Here is an 18,222-nt window from a genome sequence, read left to right as displayed (position 1 = left end):
TGTTGGCCAGTTATAGAGATGGTAATGATATAAATGCTAACAGTAACAGCGTGCTGATTTGCACTCAAACAGATGGTAATCATGCAGATACAGGCACATTCAACATAAAACACACTGACACATATATGAAAACTGTTGAAAAATAAAGAAAAAGGCGATCGCTATAAGTTCCACCTCCATCAGCTGACCGTTGCGTCAGAGCGTGTCATGAGCCGTCAGGAGAGAGCGCCAAAATTCAAATATACTATCTTTCGCCTATCTTTCATTCACTTTTTTTTTGTGGATCATCTCATTCTATTTGTCACACTGTATGGTACAAAACAATGCAATTTTGTTTACTACCAAGACGCAGTTTCTGAACTATGAGTTATTCCATAACGGACACAAACAGTTCTGTCGCTGAAGAACTGAAACGTAAACAAAGGAATTATGATCCATATTACAACGTTATTGCTTCATTGGACTAAACGTGCTCCATGAGAAGTTGTTCAGTGGACCCTTACCTTTCTAACTTAACCGGGATTTACAGCTGTGGATGTGTTTATGACTCGTTATTATGACGGATCTGGTATGTACAGCATTTTCATTGTTCATGTTTTTATGTGTAGTGCTTACCCAAATCTAGAAAATACAGTCTTTATTAGCTTTCCATTGAAAAACAGTGATCTATCGTCGATGCTTGAGGCTTACGTCTTCATCTTCAAGATTAAATTTGTCCCATTTAATTTAATCTATTCGTAAACATTGACACGTGCAAACACGGAGAGTTGAGGACGAGGGCTTCCAGGTGCAGGCTAACAGGTTAAGCAATTAAAACCTTTTTTTACTTTAATTTCAATACTATTAAACTGACTTTAAAATCTCAAGTAGTTTATAAGTTAAAAAGGGCAAAAATGTCACAGTGCATGTCATATAGCCTAAATGAACTTGTGTTAACAATATAATTAGAACGTAAAAATTCGATTTTCTTTTTATTAACAATTCCTGTATAAAATGGGACAGCAACCTTTATATCAAACATTTTAAATTAATCAACAGCTTAGCAATGTGGGAGGCAGATCTGCAAATCTGCACAGAGCGCGCAAAGTGAATGTTCATGTCATTTTCAGATGCAATGAAAAAAAAAAACCTGGATAGCCCAGAGTATGTTTCTATGTATATAATAATCATAATTACTTTTGACCCACAGTAACAAATTTTAACCGATTAATCGCCTATTTTCTTCTGCTGCATTTTCTTTTAAAACAAGCAAAAAAATACATTAATTTTGTAAAAAAAATATATAATTCATGTATAAGGTGCATTTTATTACATTCAGAAATAATAATGGCAGGACTAATAATGTTATAATGTACTAACAGGATATTTTTAGTTCCCTTCACTTTACAACAAATCCTTTCAATTTAACAAGTTTATCAGAACAAAACAAGAATTAAAAATCTATAATTCTAATGGATAAATATAACTGCAGTATATAATATAGGCTTAACTATAAACAAACAAAATGAATAATAATCTAAAGCGAAAAATAAGGTAAGGTTGGGCTCTCTCACTCGGGAGAAATCCAAACTTTTCCATATTCATGATGTTGCCCATTTGAAGCTTAACTATTATTCATGAGGTAAAATAGGCTTTGTAGTTCACACGTGTTTCAGTATCAATGGAAAAAATATCATAAATAACAATATGCCACAGTGGAACGCTGCTTGTTGTTATCATCAGTTCGAATCGAACACGTCTGACAGAAAAGGTTCTTGACTCGTGAACGAGTCATTATCTGGCTCGGCTCGGTGTTCATCTTCAGTTCTCTCTTCATAGTTCAGTTCATTTGGTGAACTGGTTAAAAAACATCCGGTTACATCGAATGATTCGTTCGCGAACCGGAAATCACAAACTGCTTTGTTTTGAACTCTCTCTCACAACTGACACAGAAGAGAAGACAATGATGAATAAAGTCATAGTTTTTGCTATTTTTGGACCAAAATGTATTTTCGATGCTTCAAAAAATTCTAACTGACCCTCTGATGTCACATGGACTACTTTGATGATGTTTTTCTTACCTTTCTGGACATGGACAGTATACTGTACACACAGCTTCAATGGAGGAACTGAGAGCTCTCGGACTAAATCTAAAATATCTTAAACTGTGTTCTGAAGATAAAAGGAGGCCTTACATGTTTGGAACAGCATAAGGGTGAGTTATTAATGACATAATTTTCATTTTTGGGCGAACTAACCCTTTAAAGTATATAATACTAAAGCAATTTCAACATACACTGCAATTCTCTTTTGTTATAAGAATAAGCTCACATATACACAATACAAAACACATAACTGATCTAAAGAAAGCACCTTTAAAATAAACAAGCCTAAGATACAAGATCCTAATAGAACTATTTGATCTTATTTAAAATAGAAATTGCAGTAGGAATAAAATAATTATCTTATCTTTTTTTAAAAGCTTAAGGTTTTCAATGTAAGACAATACCTGCTGAGCCTTCTTATAGGCACTATTCACCTGCTGTGTAAAAGATAGTGTAGATCAGTGGTTTTCAACCTGTGGGTCACGATGATATTGCAGGTGGGCCACCAATTACTATTAAAAGAAATAATATTTTTCATACATGTAAAAAAAAAATTAACAAAAAAAATTAAAACTAACTATGCTTCCAATATTCAAGCTTGCTGATTGGTTTAAGAATAAACCACCAATTTATCTTAGATATTTTTATGCTACAGAACAACAGCAGTTGTCCCAAGCAGTGCCAGTCCGAGTTATTTTCTGTTCCTTGCCAGTTCATTCAGTAAATACAGTTAACAGTCTAGCTTCTGAGCACTAAGTTATTAACCCAACAATAATGGGTCAGTTAAATTTTTTTGCAGTGGGCTGCCCAAACATATGTGTGTTGAAAAATGTTTGGAACCACTGGTGTAGATGCTTGCCAATCTCAGTGCCAAAATATGTAACAGCCTCAACCTGCTTCACTACCAGCTGGTAGGGACTACAAGTTTTCTCCTGGATTGGTGACATCAGAAACCCTGAAATTTACATAAACCCTGCCTCCAGGAACATGCAACAAAGGTAGTGGCCTGAGACACACGGCATGATTTTAGCAGACTAAAGATTGGCCTTGTGAAACAATCATGGCTATTTCTTTGATTGGAGCTCCTAAACAGTGGTCCTTGCGACCAAAGAGCCTACGATCATTTTCTGGCAGTGTCAGAAATTCAGCATGATCATTGCAGACCCATGTTTATTGACCAACCAATAAAAATGCTACATGAAATCAACGCAACACAGCACTAAACCAAAACTGCTTACCTCAAGCACTTCTCCCTTCCTCTTTTGCTGATTCCACTTTTTTTTAGCACGCATAAAAACTAGAACTGCCAAAATGATTCATCATGCTGTTTTTGTTTACAATTAGCGTATGCAAATTATGTTTTATTCTTCTCTAGTAGAGTCATTCCACAAAACCAGTACGATTTGAGTCCCTCTGACCTTTTTAAGTGTATTTTATCTATTGGGTCACTAAAATCTTTTTTAAAAGCTTTTTGTATTAACTAAAATATTTCCTTTAATAAGGTTTAAACACATGACATACATTTTATCTTCATATTAGAAATTATCTTGATTTTTCAGTTGACACTACATATTTTTTCATGTCCCTCATGGCCTTCTATGAAAGTGTACTTGGGATATGAATAATACTATTCGAATTTTTCCATTCTCATAAATATCTATCTGTGCTTTTTTGCTGGTCATGTTTTTTTTCTTCTAAATAAATTAATGATTATTCATTAAAATCATGACTTAGTTCTGTACCTCAGTAACCCCTCAACCCCATTACATAAATAATTCTCTCCCCATAAAAATAATGAACTGATTCCTATGTGACATCACTAACAGGAAGTGGCATCATGTAAGGCTTTTAAACAACATTGTGAGCAGACATAATAAAGTTTCCACCTCCTTTTATAACTATAACTTAATATTGTGATACTGTGTTTTTCAAGCTTAACGACTCAACCCTGTTACATCAAATAAAGATATAAAGCTATTTAAATGATCTTTGTGAAAATGATCTTTGTAATTTCAACAATATGCACAATTTCTTACTACCATGCATGCTATGAATAACAGGAGAGCACATTACATTTAGAGCAGTGGCCATTTTGAGCAAAAAAAAAATAACATAAATAAAAACACAACCCTGTCACACTCTGTTACTTATTTGATCATAATGGGGTTGTGAGATTGTGTGGGGTTTGTGTTTTTAACACTTTGGTTATGAAGTTATTCAGTAATGTAAATGTATTATTATATTTAAGAGAATTATACCACATGCATATGTTAAATGTAGTAATATCCATTTTAAAGCTGTGTGTGCATGCATATTCGTGTTCTGCTGAGATTTTCACATCTCAGTGTTAAGTAAATTTCTCTGAAAGAACGTTTGATTTAATGATATCAATTTTAACATCTACAGACATCAATGAGTATCATGCACGGCTAAATGCGGATCCTAAAAAAAAAGGAAAAATACCTGCAGAATGAATGCCAGAGATGGAGAAAAAAAAGCTAGAGACAGGGAAAAAGAAAGGAATCAATGAGTTAAATGAAAGACAACAGTGGCTGAAGAATAGAAAGTGGAGAGCAGCTTACAGAAGAAGCAAGGAGTGGAGAGAAGTACTTAGAAACTTAACCACTCCTCCACAAAATCCAGATCATGCCCCAGACCAGTATCCATGTCCAGGATCTTCAAGGTAGAGCAATGAGCACTTAAGAATGTAATAAAATTACTAGGCTGAGAGTTAGAAAATGGTAGGATGTTATTTTAAGTTCTACTAGTTGTTTAGGTTGTATGTGATAGTTTATTGACTGAAAATTAATCCAATTGATGGCTGCTACCCATTTTTGCAGCCATCAGCTAGATTCCTTTTTTCAAGGATCATCTACTGTGCATCCAGAAAGTATTCACAGCGCTACACTTTTTCCACATTTTGTAATGTTACAGCCCTTTGCCAAAATAGAGTAAATTCATTATTTTTCTTAAAATTCTACAAACAAATACCCCATAATGATAAAGTGAAAGAAGTTTGTTTGAAATCTTTGCGAGGTTGGGGTAGATACTCAACCTTTGCTAGGACACTCAAAATTGAGCTCAGGTGCATCCTGTTTCCAATAATCATCCATGAAATGTTTCTTCAACTTGATTTCTGCTGCATTAAAGCTTTGCAGAAGCATGCAGTCTCTGTTAATTTTATTGGAAAAGGTTTGAAACAACCAGGGCTGTTTCCCAAAATCATTGTAAGCCTAATTTGATTGTAGTTCCATTGGTTTCAATGGGTTTACGATGTACTTAAGTTTAACCCCTTACTAGTAACCCCCCTTTTTTGGCATGGAGACCGAAATTACATACCCAAAATAAAAAGGTTTCTGCTCATGATTCTTTCTGACTAGATAGATAATCAACCTTTGTTCACAAAGCTGACACTTTAAAGTTTACTGTTCAGGAATCAGAATCACTCAGACTGTTATGATAATAGAGATATATAAGCTCAAACATAAAAACAAAAATAAAAATATTAAAAACATATGTTTAAAATGTATTTAAAAAAATGTTGATGTAGGAAATGAGTTTGAAAACACAGTGTAGCTAAGGCCACAAGTCTTCCAAGACTTCATAAAAAATTTCATAATCGAATCTGTAAAACTGTGAATTTTATGAAATATTTTCTAAGGCCATGTCATGTGTGTTTTTAGAGAAGGCTAATCAGATTGATTTATGGCCCTTGTCATCTCTGTAAGATCTCACATGTAAACTTTCCTGTGCTCTTTGTGTATGTTTCACTGTTGAAAACTGCCCGAATCATGATTGTATTGTTCTCACCAAACGGTTCTTTCACACCTCCGCCAAGTATGACACATTATCCGCATTATTCTTTTATCATTATTCTTTTGTTTTTATTCCACCTTTATTAGCCTTGATTGTGGTTTTTCAGGCTTTACAAAGCAACAAAGCAGCGATCTCACTTCAGTCTCTCTTTGCATTTAGCCCTTATTTATCAAAAGTCTTACTATAAAAATACAACAAAACATTTTCTTACGACCTTACGTGAATTATTGAGACAAAAATGCATTATGAAGAAGAAAAGCACCTGCTATTAGTAGCATTGGTGCTAACGTTAGCATCAAGCTACATCTGACAATTTATGAAATTATTAGTACACTTTTACTCAAAACTCACTTTAAACCCCGATCGAGTGTTTATAATAACTTCCTTTAGCGATCAGGGGTGGAATTTGGTCGTTTACTGTTGTAAAAATATGTTATTTGTAGCCTTTTTCATCGCTGCACAAGTTAGCATTTCCGATGTACATTTTCGATTTTTTTTTATAAAAACGCCCCAGATCTCAAGAAATTCTCATACCAAGCTTTACTATCGTAATCGCGGGTTTATTATTCGGATATTTTGTGTGTACAGAGGTGTTTCAGTGTTGTTTTGGCCAGATAACTACCAGGAAGTGTGCAGGAAGCATGTGACACGATGTGGCGGTGTCCAGATATGTCACTATAAGATTGACATTGGGAAGGCCCAATCAGAGTCTGAGTCACACACCGCACGAGCTGTGACTACTGCACGCACACACAGAGATCGCTGGGAGAGGCTGTTTATCATCTGATCGAGTAAATCCGTGGAAAATGAATAGAAATGACGATTCTGTCTGAAGAAATATGAAGTAAACATCAGGAAATATATCCATATATCTCCGCAGATATGCATCTTTGGTCTGTAAATCCTTATTGACGCTGTTCAGTGAGTCTATGTGAACACAAATAAACCGCTCTTGACGTGACTGAATATGAGTGAGTTGTGAATTTCTATTCAAAATGTGGCATAATACGGATTTATTATTTTGCACTCCTGACATAAATCACTAAATATCTGTCACTGCAACAATGTTTTATCAAAATATTGGTCAAATATCGAAGCTTGAGTCTTTAAACTTTCCATTGATGCACAGTTTGTCCAGATGAAGTAAGACAGTGATGTTTAATGTGCTGTGAAAGTGAAACAATAATAAACTGGGGCCGTCAGCGATGTTTGCACGCAAAGGGGTTAAGATGCTTTAGGGAAATGCAGCCCAGGACTTTTCCTGGAGCTGATGGCCTCCTGGCCAAACTGAGCAAACAATGGAGAAGGGCTTTGGTTAGATTGGTGACCAAGAACCTGATGGTCACTCTAGTTGAACCCTATGATCATATTTGGAGATAGTGTCACACCCAGGGGCGGCTATGCTTTGACTAAGCCACACCCCTTCTCAACTTCCACCTCGAGGAGGTCCCCAAAGCCAACCCAATGGCCAAACAACACGAGAACAAGTAAGTGATAAAACAATCTTTATTTAAATATTTAAAAATAGCTTGGGGAATAGGGAAAGGGCAATTAAAACTAAACTCTGACTCGGCCCTCCAGATGGGCTATGGCCGGGAAGAGGTCAGGGAGCAAGGGGGCCACGGGGATCCGGGGCGTGGGACTCGGGGCCCGGCCAGAGTCTTAGGTATCCGTAGCGCCCTCCTTCTTCCTCCTCTTCGCTGAATACAACTCACGGTAAGTACTGGTTCACACAGTTCGTTCTCGGGGTGCTCACTCTCTTTCTCTTCCTCCACAGGCAACGGCTGGGACGCAAAGGCACAGTTAATTCGGCTTGGTTTTGCTCTCACCTCTTCGCTGATTGCAGCTCACAGTAAGTACTGGTTCACACGGTTCGTTCCTTGGGTGCTCACTCGCTTTCTCTTTCTCCACAGGCAGCGGCGTAAGTACAGGTTTCCTCGGTCTCTCCTCGTGTTACCCACTCTCTCTCCTTTTCTCTCCACAGGTATCAACTTGGGCACAATAGCACAGTTAGTTTGCTTTGAATGGCTCTCACCTCTGGGCTGGACCCAGCGTACTGTAAGTACAGGTTTCGCTCTTTCTCCTCGCGTTATCCACTCTCTCTCCTCCTCTCTACAGGTATCAACTTGGACACAAAACACAGTTACTCTGCTTTGGATGGCTTTCACCTCTGGGCTGGACACAACGTACCGTAAGTACAGGGTTCGCTCTATTCCTCCTCGTGTTATTCACTCTCTCTCCTTTTCTCTCCACAGGTATCAACTTGGGCACAATAGCACAGTTAGTTTGCTTTGAATGACTCTCACCTCTGGGCTGAACACAGCGTACTGGAAGTACAGGTTTCCTCTGTTTCTCCTTGTGTTACTCTCTTTTTCCTTTTCTCTCCACAGGTATCAGATTGGACACAAAGCACAGTTAGTTTGCTTTGAATAGCTCCCACCTCTGGGCTGAACACAGCGTACCGTGCTATCTCCGGAGATCTGAAGCACGCTCACAACATATACTGTACTGAACTAGGCTAGGACCAGCAGTCTCCTTGTCCTCCCGCGACGGAGTGCGTGAAGGCGGGGGTTTATCTGACAGGACACACGGCAATACACAGCAACCCACAGCAATATACAGCACCACGTCAAAATTTTAGGTTTTCACAGCACGAAGACTCACCCACCACACTCAGTGTACGAAAAGGACACCCGTCTTCCTTCACTTCGCTTGGTTCGGATCTGGCGATGGAATATGCGGCCTAGCTAGTGATGTTGTCGTTGTGACTACTTCAATAAGTATTCCTTCGGCTCTCCCACCACGCTACATTAGGGGTAGGGCCGCCCTCCTCCTCCTGGGGAGATCTACACAACGCCAGGTCAATATACAGGGCACTTTCGGCTTGCTCTTAGTACTCACATCAATGCCGCTTCCAATCCCCTTTTTCACGTCGTCTCAATTCGCCGTATAATCCGTTCACTTCTCAACCTTTAAGGTTCGCGATGTCTTCACAATCATACAATTTCAGCCTGAGGGGGGGAGGGGGGTGGGTGGGGGGTGGGAGAGAGAGAGAGAGAGAGAGCCACCAGCAGCACACCAAGACGGGCACGACACAGTGCTTCACACACACCAGAAAGAGCTCCTAGACTGTGAAATAACTTGGCCTTAAGTACTGTCTTGTCCAGCGTATCCTCCAATCACCAACCGCTGTCCCTAACTAGGCACAGGTGCATCGAATTCCCTGATTTTCCCTCTTACGGTGCTACCGGACGTTCCGGTGTTCTGTTTTTCCGGTCCGGGCGGAACCAAACTTCCCGAATTTTGGTTCCGCCCCTAAAGATCGTCACCTTGTGACAATAGGAGAAACCTACAGTAGGACAAACATCACAGCAACACTCCACTGATCTGGGATTTATGGCGGAACGGCCAAACTCAATCCTCTCTTCAGTGAAGACACATGAAAACACACTTGGAATTTGTGAAAATGCACCTTAATAACCCTTAGATAATGAGAAACAACATTCTCTGGTCTGATTAACCTCAATTCCAAGCATCATGTTTGAAGGAAACCAGTCTTGCTCCTCACCTGCAGAGTAGCCTACTGTCCCAAAGTAAAGTGTACTGCTAGCAGCCTTAAGGCACAGTCACACTAGACTTTAAACGGGCAAAATTATTTTGGCAACCGCTGCGAATATGGGCGGGAGCAAGATAAAACGGTCTCTCCTCAACTATCCCAACATGGATTAATATGTGCTTGTACTGTGTCTCTTGCGACGGCGTTGGAAGCGTCTTATATTGTACTCTCTGTATCTCTCGCTATATAAATATATACACCTTAAGCAATAAAAAAATAGAAAACGTCCGCATTCAAATGTATCATCTGTTCCTGTTTCCTGTTGACACTACAAACCATGTTGGGGGGGGGGGTAAGAGTCATGAGTTATGATTATACATAAGAGTTCATGAAAGTAATGCTTGTTTGTGGAAATTTGCAAGTTTAATGGGATTTTATTAATATCATAATCACATTTCAATATGAACTCAATACCACCTACTTTTTGAAGTTGAAGTTTTTCAGTTTCTTTTCAAATGATTGAATAATAGGTGTAAAGTTTAACTCATTCCTGACTTCCTTATTTTTGGATATCTTAATACTCAGATATTTGACAACTTCTTTAACTGGAATATTGCATAATGCTGGAAAGTTACAGGAACCTAGAGCCATAAGCTAACATTTATTAATATTCAGAGAAAGACCAGATATATATGTAAATAATTGCAGGCATTTAATTGCTTTTTCAACTTCAATGTAGTCTCTTAAGAAAAGGGTAGTGTCATCTGCTAATTGTGTGCATTTGATTTCTTTCTCTTCTATTTTGATACCACGGAAAATATTTTTCTTAATGAATGGCCATAATTTGTGCAACCAATAAAAAAAGTAATGGGCTAATAGGACAGCCCTGTTGAATCCCCCTTTTGATTTCAAATCTATGAGAAGTTTCATATGCCAGTTTTACAGTGCTATTAATCTTGTTATACAGGGTTCGGATTACCTTTTGAAATTTGTCCCAAAACCAAAAAATAAAATCATGTTCGATAATTTCCAGATGCACTTCATTCAGTCTAGTTACTAGCTACCATAGTCTCAACCTCATCACACCTACATTTTTGTTAATTCTTTTTTTTTTTTTAAGTTTATTAAAAAGCAATTTAATGTTTGTAGAACTCAGTATGAAATGTTCAGAGCAATCATAAGAATACTGATTTTAGTTCATTTTGATAAAAAATTATGAGGATGCCGTCATATAGTACCCATTTCAGGCTTTAGTATAGCAAAAGTGTGAGTACCGATTTTTTCACCTCAGGCATCAAATCCCTATGATTTTTGGTCATTAGTTTAAAATATGGGCACTATTAGTCTTCAACCCAATTATGGACACTATGGGGAGCTCTCTGAATAGGTTTATAAGATGTATTTGTAATGAAATCAACATTTTCCTATTAATCAGATTAATCAGCTATGCTGACTTGGAGAGACTCAGAGGAGAAGAATTGTTGAATAAAGTAGTTATTTTTGTTTTCTTTGTGTACCAGAAGTATTCATGTTGCTTCTTAATTTTACAGTTGAATCACTGATGGTAGATGGACTATTCTGATGATGCTTTTCATACGTCCCTGGACCTTGACATTGTTACTTAATTGGCAGTCTATGGGACAGTCTTAAGGCTCCTGATTTTCATCCAAAATATCTTAAACTGTTCCGAAGACGAACAAAGCCTACAGCTCAACCCTAGTGTACTTTCCTCACATGTAGATCTTCTGCTGCTTAAATGCACTTTAACTGTCTTGCGTTCATTGTGGACAACAGCAGCACAATATAGTAAATTTCAGATATCCAGTCCTATTTTCCTAACTTCACACTTCATGGATCTACATTTAAAAGCAAAAAAAAAAAAAAAACATTTTTGCAATGGGAGTTTTCAATATTGAGAGTCTTATATTTATATAATTCTGTTGTTCGACACCTACAGTGAACTGAAGTAAACCGTTTTTATTGAACTAGAAATGCTGCTCGTTGTATTAAATAGTATTAAATTGTATTAAATCGTTGAGTATGTTATAACACTCATCACTGTCTGCAGACACATGAAGATGTTGAGTGATAGTTTCTGTCTCAGAGTAAAGAGTGCTTGATGAGAAATACAGAGATCACAGACTTATTAATAAACACATTAAACTGAGAAACAGTGATTTCACAGGGTGTAAAAACAATATCAGAATGAGCAGCTCTCCATGATTCACTGACAAAGACACACTTGATCATCGGTTTGATAATCTGTTTGATCACCACATCAAAACAACTTCACCACATCATTCTCAGAAGCTCAAAGTGACCGATGACACATCATAAGACGACACTCAAACATGAAAATAACTAAAGAAAGATTAAACACTCACCTCAAAAAATAGTTCAAAATATTTCCTCCTCTGAAACGCTGTGCTGAAAATCAGCTCTGAAATTTATTTTACTTCTGTAAAACAAGTGAAACCTGCTTCCTGTTTTCTTTCAGGAAGACATAAGGATCAGAAGAATGACAGTCAGACATGAACACACACACACACACACACACACACACAAACATGTATTGTCACACATCAATGTAACTTCAATACATATTAGGGATTAAGCCAGAGCTGATAAATTCTGACAAAAAATGTAAAAGATACGCAGTAGTTTCATGTGCTTGCTGGTGTGAATGAGGTGTCCTAGATAAATAATTACCTGACAGATGCTGGATGCCTATAGATTCAGCACTTGCAATTCTAACGAGTAGAAATGCTGGTGTGGACTACATTATTATTCTGTCTGTGCCACATATATTTTGTTGAAAACTTTTGTATAATTATGAAAGAAACAGGCTTGTATGTAGTTCCATGGACTCTCAACTTTAATTTCTGATTTCCCTGCAACCATTAACAACCCAGGTATATGCATAATGAAGGTATTCAATGTTGTTTATTGTTTTATTTAAAATACAAAATAAATAAAGTGAAATACTATAATCACTATTATTACTTTATTTTTTTAAGTTATATTTAAAGAGTCACACTATGTGCAGTGTGGATAGTATTTCAGATACATGTATTGAAAATAATTATTTGAAATACAAAATACTATTTTGGATTTTAAAGCCTTTGGAACTAGTCAAATGTAATTTAGATTTTAATACATTTATGATTAGTATTTTTGTATTTTCAGAATACATACATTACTTTCTGCCAGTCATCCTCTTTATCAGGGTGTTGATTTTGTTCATCCACTAGTTCAGACACACCTCCATCATTCATCACGTGAGCTGCAGCTGTACTGTACAGCTCCATTCAGCATGGGGTGAGGGACTTTTACAAGATGAGGTGAGGCTGTCAAGGTCAATTGTACTGGTTGATTAAAGTTAAAATAGAGCATCATTCAGGTTTGTCAGGTTTTCGCAAACAAACACCACCCAATTGCTACTCAAAACTAGCCCAATTGTGTTTTGAGTGGGTTCCCTGGTAAAAATTGCATTCCGTGGGTTAAAATACATGTTTTACCTCCAGTAAAATTCACATTTCAGCGGCTAAATATCACATTATTGAGGTCACTTCAACCCGCAGACATAAAGCAACGCTTGGCAACGGTGTTAAAGTAGCCCAATTCTGTGGGAAAACAGCTGACTTGGCAACACTAGCATCATTTGCCTTCAGTTAACATGAAAGAATAAAAGAGCACCAACAAGGGGAAAAAATAGTGTTAGCCAATCAGATAGCTTGTCAAATGTTTTTAAGCATAACTGAATGTTAGGGCTGGGTGATATGGAAATACATATCGTGGCAATAATATGAAGTGTGAATAGTTAAATCAAGTGTGAATTGATTGAACTTTTTTATAGAAAAAGGCCAATCGGGGTAAGCAAATATAACGAATGGTTGAGTAATAGAGTGTGATGTGCTTCGTGCAGTTTCACTTATTATAAATGCAGTTTGCCACAAAAGGAAATTTGAGTTCACACTCGCATGTAACAGGCAGCTTTCTGTGCGCGCACTCCAAGAAATTAGTTGGCCTACACTTTCAACTGGCCTGCGGTGGAATCACCATGCAGCTTCTGCTTTCTCTCATAGAGGACATAAGGACCACAAACCTGCTGACTGGGTGCGCTCCTCCCTAAATGCTGGCAGCTTTTTTGACACTTGCTTGACACTTTTTACACTTGCTTGCATTTATATAATTGTGTGAAACAACAGGGTGGTGGGGGTAATTGTTCTTCAAACCATCAGAAAGCAGCAGTCAGAGGAAGTAGTTTGCCAAGTAGTTTGTCAAAAAATCATTTTGTGAGAATTTATGAATAAATGTATTTCTTCACATATACACTGATAAGCTAGTGGGTTATTTAGGAGGACACATGTGAAAATATGAAAGTACACTACATAAACCCACACAAAAGAATCGAATCATGTAAAACCCATTAAACTTGAGATTAAGACTTGTGGCATTAGAACAAAACATAATATTATAACATATGTATAACACTAAATTGAACAATATTTATTGATTACAATACTGATACAAACACTGATGAATGGTACACCACAAAAAACTCTTCAGCTATTGGTTATATTGTTCATCAAGTATAAATAACAAAAATAATAATAATAAACCAAATAAACAATACATACATATTATATACACACATACATACAAATATATGTATATCTTCTCATTCAAAGAGTTTTCTTTATTTTCATGACTGTGAAAATTGTAGAGTCACACTGAAGGCATCAAGGGCTATTTGACCAAGAAGGAGAGTGATGGGGTGCTGCTCCAGATGACCTGGCCCCCACAGTCACCGGACCTGAACCCAATCCAGATGGTTTAAGGGTGAGCTGGACCGCAGACAGAAGGCAAAAGGGCCAACAAGTGCTAAGCATCTCTCAGGGAACTCCTTCAAGACTGTTGGCACTCAAGGGGAAGGGGTAGGTGAAGGGGTACGGGAAGGGGTAGGGGTATAAAAAATAATTGGGATCAGGCCTAAAAGTAAGTATTTGATAATGGGTTTTTCAAGCCAGGTGGCGCATAAGACCACAAACTCATTTCCTGTTTCCAAAATGCATCACAAACTGCTTGAGAAAGTATAAGTATGAAAGTATATATCATATTCTATTATGATAATTGGTGATGAAAATAAATTATGTTCAATAAGATTGTTAGTACTGATAGAGCTGTGCTGAGGGGCTTGCCTCGGTTGCACTCAAACATAGTAGTTTGACGACGACTCTTCCCCTGTGCTACATCAGCGCTTGGCCCGGCATCTTCCGCATTAGCTAATAAGGTATACTTTGCATTTAGGTGGTACTTGAGACTGGAAGAACTCTTACAGTAAACTAATTCCACATTGCACAAGGTGCAAACAACAAGTGCCTGTTTCACACATACTCTGTCTGCAGTGTGTATGTGTTGCATATTCTTTTTTGCACCGGAGTGCACACGGTTGCGGTCCATCAGTGCGTTCCAGGAGCGGTGAACAAATGTTGTATCTGTGGACTAAACAGACACGGATCAGTAGCTGACTGCAAATGCATCCTGTGTGAAAGCACACGGAGTCTGTGCCACTTCTGCACCACATACGTAAAGCACATGGACTGCATACGCACTGCAGATGGAGTATGTGTGAAACATGCGTGAGTCTTGTCAAGGTTTCCATTGGGAAGCTTCTTTAAAAAAAGAAAAATAAATTCCTGAAGCAAACCCGGTGGCTTCATAGCTGCATCCATGTTTGCACGTAACGTTTGATGAGGCAATTTCACAGGCATACACACAGGTTCGGAGACTCGTTCTCGCCCTCTACATTGCAATTCGGCTAGGTATACATCTGCACTAAATTATCAAGGTAAAAGTCATAATAACTAGTGTAGTATAGACCTAGCTCCCAACCAAACTTTGAGAACAGATTAATGGCAATATTTTTTTTTATTGCCCAATAAGAGTCTCACGTTAACGCCGATAATGGCCCGCACTAATTGTCCCGTTCTTCGTACGTTGCTATCTCAGTTTCTTCAGTTTTTGTCAGGTGTCTTTATTAATTATATATTATGTTGATCACTGCCCTAGCAGGAAAACCATCCTTACATGATTAGGCACATATTTTTTTTTATAAGTAATTACATAATGACTGCTAAAAAAGTAAATTCTATATAGTATGAATGTAATCTAGACATATTACATTTGCAATGCTGTGAGTCAAATTATCATGATTTAAAGCTCACTTTGTAGCCAGAGGTGCAAAATGCCACCTGTGCACCTTGATCGTAGAGTAAGGGAGCACCTTTTTATAGTTTAAGATTTTGTATTATGGTTTTAACAAACAATCAGCCTTATTTCATTTGTAAACTTGTTGCATATGTAGGGAATATTTTTGTTAATAGTTTTGTTATAGTTAGATTTACTCATAATTTTTATTTATTATAAGAAATTCCTATTAGAAAAAAACGGTAACACTTTATAATAACTGCGCACTATTAATAATTAATTAAGCATTAGTAAACAGATAATTCATAATTTATAAAGCATTAATAGACAGTAATAAGCAGTTTATAAATACAAATATAAATGCTTTATTCTTTATTTAAAAGCATATCTATAATGTGTTTAATAATTGTATTTTCATACTTTATTCATGATCAATTTATCATTTCTCAATGAAGTATAGCATTATTTACAAACCAGTTATTAAGTAGTTGCCAGTGATTCATAAGATCACAAGAAATTTAGTAAATTCAGGTAGTTATAAAGCATTTAGTAGTGGTCAGTTAACTATTTATGTGAGCTCATCTAAAGTGAGGACTAGTTATGCCTTGTAAAGCATTTATAAAGGATATTTAAAGGCTCAGTTATCTTCTAGACAAAAAACGGAAACAAACACAACGCACGTCCTGATTTTGCCAAGTTCGATGTGTTCGTAGGTCAACATATTTTGATGACCCTGGACGAAACATTTTACTCCAAAAATATATTCTTAACCATATCCCTACACCTAAACCTAACCTTAACCATGAGTAATCCCTAAAATCAGAGGAAATGATAGATGAATGACACTGATGTACAAGCACCAAACACTGATTTTAAGCGTAAACTTCACAAAATCTATAAACTGGTTCTTCAAATCTGACTGGTTAATCACAATGTTGTTCTAGGGTCAACAACGATGTTGTCCCAGGAACATGTCTCACTTGGTAAAATCAGGTTCTGCAAACACAACACAGTGATACAGAACATAGAAATATTAAAAGCCTTTAAATCTCATTTGTAAAAGCTTAACAAAGCATAAATAGTCCTCACTTTAGATGAGCTCACAAAAATAGTTAACTAACAACTACATATGTTTTAGAACTACCTGAATTAACCCTGAATTACAGAAGAAATACATTAATAAACCATTTATTAACACTATAAGTAACTATTACTATATGTCTGAATAAAAAGATGTATGAATACACATTTAAATAGTTTATTAATCATTTACTTACAATTTCTAAGTGATCTTATGAACCATGGACAACTCCTTAATAACTGGTGTATAAATAATGCTATACTTAATTTAGAAATGATAAATTGATCATTAATAAAGTATGAAAAAACAATTATTAAATACATTATAGATATGCTTTTAAACCAGGTATAAAGCATTTATATCTGTACTTATAAACTGCTTATAAATGTATATTAATGCTTTATAAATGATGAATTAACTGTTACCTAATGCTAAACTATTGATTAATAGCATGCAGTTATTATAAAGTGTTACCGAAAAAACAAATTTTTTTAAAATTAAATCATACAAACCTATTCTAGTTAACCCCCTTATAATCACTATACAAACACATAACTGAATCATTTTGGCTAGAGTTAATTTTATTATCATAATAATATTATATGTAACATTCATGTGAATAAAATTTGTTATTAATAATTGTATATATTTGTGAGATATTTGTAAAGTAAGACAGAAATACACTGTTTACAGGACAAAAAGACTTCATTAAACATAATTTTCTCAGAACAGACTGTGACTAAAGGGAGTGAGTTGAGAAACCACTGGGTGTGTGTTTCTGGATGTGTAATGAAGAAACTGCAGACGTGGTCTGACAAAAACCTGGTGTTTGCTGGTAAAATCATTTTCTGTTTCTGTTTTTTAAATAATTTTTAAATAGGTACATTTTTAAATAATTTTTAAAGTTTTAAACTTATTTTTCTTCATGATTATTTTACTTTCTTTTATGTAAAGCACTTTGAATTACCATTGTGTACAAAATGTGCTATATAAACTTGCCTTGCTTTAAAAGAAAAAAGCTCAAATTGCAAATTTGTTGTTGGAAATTAAAAATGAATATTACGCACTAAAACTGAAAAGAATTAAAAATACTCAATGACTGTACATATGCTTTGTGCCATAGAATTGTGTAAGAAAAAATATGAATTGAACATTGATGCTGTGGAATCCTTTTGGATTGATGTATGTCATTTACATTTACAGTTTGAGTAGTGATGCGTACATGGGTGCCATGGATGGTTCAAACAACTTCAGGGAAACCCGCAATCCTCATAAAATCTGCTTGCTTTTGCCGTAGTTTGAAGGTCAGTTGGGAAGTCAATGAACTGCCTTACTATGTCTGGTGTGGTTAGTGCAGCAACAGTGGTATTTAACACCCTGCTAACTGTGGACTGTGATGGTCCTAAGTCATCACTGGTGCATTGCTGCATTTTTCCAGTCGCCAAGAAACGCAGTCATTATAACTTTAATTTCTG

At 36.5% G+C, this 18,222-nt stretch overlaps 1 pseudogene; it reads right to left on the bottom strand.

The window, feature by feature from the left end:
* LOC113108958 (NACHT, LRR and PYD domains-containing protein 3-like) overlaps nt 1-11,901 on the bottom strand; it is a 57,326-nt pseudogene extending 45,425 nt beyond the window's left edge.
* Between the last annotated feature and the right edge of the window lie 6,321 nt (nt 11,902-18,222).

Source organism: Carassius auratus, chromosome 9 (genome assembly GCF_003368295.1).
Source record: "Carassius auratus strain Wakin chromosome 9, ASM336829v1, whole genome shotgun sequence".
Taxonomy (NCBI): domain Eukaryota; kingdom Metazoa; phylum Chordata; class Actinopteri; order Cypriniformes; family Cyprinidae; genus Carassius; species Carassius auratus.
Note: the sequence above shows the minus strand (reverse complement) of the source record. Positions and strands in the feature narration are given on the sequence as shown.